The sequence below is a fragment of the Peromyscus maniculatus genome, chromosome X, assembly GCF_049852395.1.
Source record: "Peromyscus maniculatus bairdii isolate BWxNUB_F1_BW_parent chromosome X, HU_Pman_BW_mat_3.1, whole genome shotgun sequence".
In the NCBI taxonomy this organism is placed as follows: domain Eukaryota; kingdom Metazoa; phylum Chordata; class Mammalia; order Rodentia; family Cricetidae; genus Peromyscus; species Peromyscus maniculatus.
In genome coordinates this window covers 115,967,959-115,973,340 of record NC_134875.1, presented here as the reverse complement: position 1 = coordinate 115,973,340, position 5,382 = coordinate 115,967,959, and the positions used below count along the sequence as shown (strand labels likewise).

The window sequence follows — 5,382 nt, the reverse complement described above, 5'->3', positions numbered from 1 at the left end:
CCCTTAGCATCAAGGAAATATGGAAAAGCATTTACTTTCTGTACTCTGTGATGTCAGGCAGCAAAGGATTAGGACAATTACAGCTCCAGCCTCTGCTGTCTACTAGAACCATCTCTCCTTTGGATTGGGGTAGAGAAGCTTTTTTTTTTTTTTTTTTTTTTTTTTTTTTTTTTTTTGCACTGCCATTTAGAATAGTGGGGGCAGCAATGCCACCTTACAGAAGTTGAACAGCAAATCTGAACCAGAGAGAAGTCTCAGGTTTATTATCAATGGTTACTAAGCTGTCACCTCCAGGTTAACAGTGGAGTATTGCTCCCATCACTTGTGCTCAGAGACTTGCCTTTCCGAACAAGGCTCGTGATTTTGAAAGAAAGAGTAATGGAAGCCGGAATCTGGAAGGATGCATGATGCTGTGAGAATTCAGTCTCCATTGTAGAAATACATATGCATGTTATAAATCCAGAGATGCCTGAAAGACATTTTAGAAATATTATAGGCCAGTTATTTCAGACATCCTACAGGAAGTAGGTAAATTGTGGAATATATGTTACAGCATATTGGGTAGCTGATTAACAAGACATTGTTTTCTAGGAAATCAATCCATTGGTGCATCTCTGGCTTTGTTCTTTTCCCTTGACTTCACAGGCACATCTAGTAACTGGTCCAAACAGGAAACAAGCATCATGAGTGTGAGGAGAGGTTTGGGATAGCTTCATAAGCACGGTCTCATTTGATATTTCCAGAAGCCTGTGAACTATTTCAATCCTGGCTCATGGTGCCACTTTACAGATGAGCGATCAGAGGCTTTTGGTATTTCATGCTTTGCATAAAGTCAGGCAGGAGGCAAACTTGGACTAGAATCACTTGTCCTTTTTAGTGTCTTTTGTAGTCCAAGCCTGTCTCACTGCTCCCTTTTTTGGATTTAGCATACCCTAGCACCCTCAGACGAGTGGCCAGGAGGATGGGTGGCGACACGTAGAAAGACAGACAGTAATGCTGAAGGTAAAAGGTGCATTTTTAGCTAATACTTGGGTGGGAATTTTTTAAGTGAACAAAAATAAACTCTCCCTAAGACATCTGCTATTACTGTCAGTGGCTCCAGGTGACTAGGGACACTGATTCCATTCAGAAATGCAAGTTGATGGCAAAGAGTCAGGCTGTCAATGTTGTAAAAGGATCTAGGACATCGTTGATTTGTTGGGTGACATGAAAGAAAGCACTTCACCTGCCTGGGCCTGAGAGTGGATAATTTCTCAAGCTCATATATAGTTAATATCTCACAATTCCTTGCTTGGGTTTGCAGCACAGATAGGAAAATTCTAAAGCAGGGGTCTGATAAGAGGCCAGCTATTTAGATTGTACATCTCTGCCTTGGATGTATAGGTCTCACCTGTCAAGTTTAAGGACTGATAGGTTTTTCAGCTCCCATTAATGAAAGGAGAGGACTGAAACGCTGAATTAATGAAGATAATAGCCTCACTAGGAATTTTAAATGATGCACTTAGTTCTTTCTTTGTTGGCCTTTTAAAAGTGGCACGGCCAGTGTGTGTGTGTGTGTGTGTGTGTGTGTGTGTGTGTGTGTGTGTGTGTGTGTGTGTGTAGGTGCTTGGGGGGACTTTATGCAGTGCTAGTGATTAAATCTAGCATTTTGCACATGCAACGGAGTAATTGAACTGTATCCGCAGACTTCTTACTTTTTCCAGACAAGGGCTCCCCTAAGTTGCTCCCTAAGTTGCCCAGTCTGGCCTTGAACTCGCGATCGTCCTGCCTCAGCCTCCCTTATTGGCTGGGATTACATGCCTGCGCCACCAGGCTCAGCTGGACTTAAAAAAAAAAATCTTGGTAAAGTAAACGGACCTGGCAGCTTACGTCACAACCAGCTGAAGGCGCGACGCGCTGGTTGCTATGGAGGCCGTCCTTGTGACCCCGCCTCCGGCTCTCATGTGGCTATCCACTCCGCAGTGACCACCAGGCAGGCAGCAGCAACCAGAGCTCAACGGTAGGGAGCTGCTGGCGGAGTGGGAAGGATCCCCACTACCATGAGCTTCAGATCTGGTGGGTTCTGAGGCCCATGAGAACAGAGCGCCACCGTTCATTTGCTGGGGATCCCCTGCTCCGAAGCGCAGTCAACTGCCGGGCAGAAACGGAGTGAAATAGGACCGCAGCACAGGGCCACCTGTCTACCGATCGGCGGCGGAGAGAGGCAGCTTGACCTAAAGCGCCGCTTGGAGGATCCGATGGAGTCGAGCTCCGGGCCGCCACCGCCACCTCAGCAGCCGCGAGCCGACAGCCGCCATCGCCTTGGGCCTCCACTCGTCACCACCATGGCCGAGGACGAGTCTGCCTCCACGCCTTACACCGAAGATGATTTCTACTGTCCGATCTGTCAAGAAGTCTTCAAGACGCCGGTTCGGGTCGCGGCCTGTCAGCACGTTTTCTGCAGAAAATGTTTCCTGACTGCAATGAAGGAGAGCCGGATCCATTGCCCCCTGTGCCGTGGCAGTGTGACCAGGAGAGAGAGAGCGTGCCCAGAGAGGGCCCTTGACCTTGAAACCATCATGAGAAGTTTTCCTGGTAATTGCCGTTGCTGTTCCCAACGTATCGAACTCTACCGCATGAGACAACACTACAAAACTTGCGAGAAGTACCAAGATGAGTTTGGAGTTTCCTCAGCTGTTCCAACATTCCAACTGTCTCCAGACTCCGTGGGCAACAGCAACAGCAACAGCAACAGCGAGGCATCCACCTCAGGAAACGAAGCAAGGCATCCACCTCAGGCTTACCAAGAAGAAGGCAACGCGAGCCCACCTGATCAGCCCACCTTTGATTGCCCTCTCTGTGAGGAAGTCAACATGACCAGGCAGCATTTGCTGGATCACTGCAACAGCAACCACAGAGCTCATGTTGTTCCAGTCATTTGCCCAATTTGCCTCTCTCTTCCATGGGGCGACCCTACTCAGCTGACGAGAAATTTCGTTAGTCATCTGAACCAGAGGCATCAATTTGACTACGAAGATTTCGTGAATCTTCAGCTGGATGAGGAAACTCAGTACCAAATTGCTATTGAAGAGTCTTTCCATATCAACATCTAGAGGGACTCTCTTTAGCTCTACAATTGTCCTACGGGACAATTTACATGAAATCATGCTTTCAATAACCTGATGTGTTTTAAATAAAAGTAATCAGTCTGATCTATTTTAGTATTTCCTTTATTAAAAATCAAAGGCGCGGCGTTACCTTAAAACTTAAGTCCTTTGGACAAGAAGACCAGGGAGGGTGGAGGGGAGGAGGAGGGATGGGGGAGAAGAAAGGAGGGTGGGGCTCAGGAACGGGGAGGAACAGGAGAGGAGATGGGAAGGGTGAGGGGAGGAGGGATAGAGGAGGAGGGTGGGAGAGAAGAACATAGGAGGAGGGGGAGGGTCAGGGAGGAGGGAGATGAATGGGAAAGGGGAGGGGGAGGGATTGGAAAGAACAGGGATGGGAGGAGGGGGAGGGGAAGGGAGGAGGGAGAGGAATGGGAAAGGGGAGGGGGAGGGTGGGAGAGAAGAACAGGAGGAGGGGGAGGGTCAGGGAGGAGGGAGAGGAATGGGAAAGGGGAGGGGGAGGGATTGGAAGGAACAGGGATGGGAGGAGGGGGAGGGGCAGGGAGGAGGGAGAGGAGTGCCAAAGGGGAGGGGGGATCGGAGTGAGAAGGAATGGGCAGAAAGGATGAGGGGTTTGGGAGGGAGGAGGGGTGGGGGAGACTTGGAAAGAAGGGGAAGGCAGTGTGTGTATGGGGGTGAAGGGTACCACAATATCTAATAACGAAAATGTTATGACGAGGAGCATTATTTTGTATGTTAATTTACAAAGTTAACTTTAAAGAAATACCAAGAAAAAAAAGGGCAAACAAACAATAAACCTCACAAACCTGAGGGCTAACTATAGCTGATAGACCCCTGTAACACGTGTCCTTACAAATAATTGCCTCTTCAGTCTATCGTCTAATAAGGCTGATTTTAAAAAGAAAGGTCTTTGGTGAAACAAAACAAAACTATCCAGAACTGCTCTGTGAGAGACTCAGAAGGTTAACCCTTACCCTGTCTCTCTTCCACTGTCCGGAGGCACAGGGACAACATAAGCCATTTAGTAAACTCAGTGTGGGTCCTGTATTGGAGGCTGGTCTTCAATTCATCCTTCTGCCTCTACTTCCCAAGTGCTGGGATTACAGGTATGCACTGCCATTGCCAGTTTATGCAGTGTTGGGAGCGAAGTTAGGGCTTTGTGCAGGCTGGACAAGCATCTTCCAAGCCAGCCCTGAACTCCCGAGCATTTTCCTTGCCTAAAGAGTTCTTTTTTTTTTCAGTTTCATTACATGGATACAATGTATTTTGATCCTATTCGCCCCTATTATCCTTTCATCCTCTGCCACCTCCCACTCAACATCTTCTTCTCTGCAAGTCCTCTTACTGTTTTCATATCTTTCATTTGGTCCACTGCATTTAATTAAGGTCGCCTGCGTGAGAACGAGTGGGGGATTTTTACTTCAGCAGTGGCTACCGCTGAGGACTATGACTCCTCTTCCAAAGGCCACCATTAACTGCCTGAAACTCCTGGGGGAGGGGGCTCCCCCAGGGCTAACTAAACGGTGATGGGCTCAGGCTTGTGCAGGTCTTATGAAGGTAGCCATTGCGGCTGTGAGTTCATGGGTGCAAGAGCCGCGCCATGCCCAGAAGCCAGCAATTCCCAGCTCTCCTCCTCATCCTCTGGCTCTTTACTGTCTTTTCTAGGTGTTCTCTGAGCCTGGGAGGAGGTGAGACGGATGTCTCATTTAGGGATGAGCGAGCAGTCGGGAGTCAGTTTCCGCAGTCCTTTCACCAGTTATGAGTCTCTGCATGAATCACTGCCCATTTCAAACTGAAGTGCCTCTGATTGAGGCTGAGAGCAGCACCAATCTATGGGTATAACTACAAATATTCAGATTCAGGTTTGACACCATGTGCATACAGCAAAACAACAGTAGCAGGTTCCCCGCTAGGGCCTAGGACTGTCCCAGCTAAGGGCTTTTTTTTTTTTTACATGGTTTCTGTTATCAGACATGGATTTCTCCTCCTGTAAAGTGGGCCTAAAATTCAATCAGAGAGCAGTCAGTTACCCCCATAACAGTCATACCCACCATTTCACCATCTGGCCAGCCTGCCTGGCAGGTTGTAAAGGGTCCTGTGTAGGGTAAGACCACTGAAGACTTTTTGAGCTCCTGATTTAAAAAAAAAAAACTTTCATTTATTCTTTGGAAAATTTATCCATGTATACAATGTATCTAGAGTCTCTCCAACCAACTGCCTCCTCCCACTCCCCCTAGACACCCAACACATCTACCTCCTACCTTCATGTCTGTCTGTC

General features: G+C 48.0%; 1 pseudogene across 1 annotated transcript; it reads left to right on the top strand.

Moving 5' to 3' along the window:
* Positions 1 to 1,927: 1,927 nt before the first annotated feature.
* LOC102921906 (E3 ubiquitin-protein ligase RNF138 pseudogene) lies at positions 1,928 to 3,191 on the top strand (annotated as a pseudogene). Its single transcript, XR_013048021.1, has one exon. The product of XR_013048021.1 is annotated as an E3 ubiquitin-protein ligase RNF138 pseudogene (transcript).
* Positions 3,192 to 5,382: the final 2,191 nt, after the last annotated feature.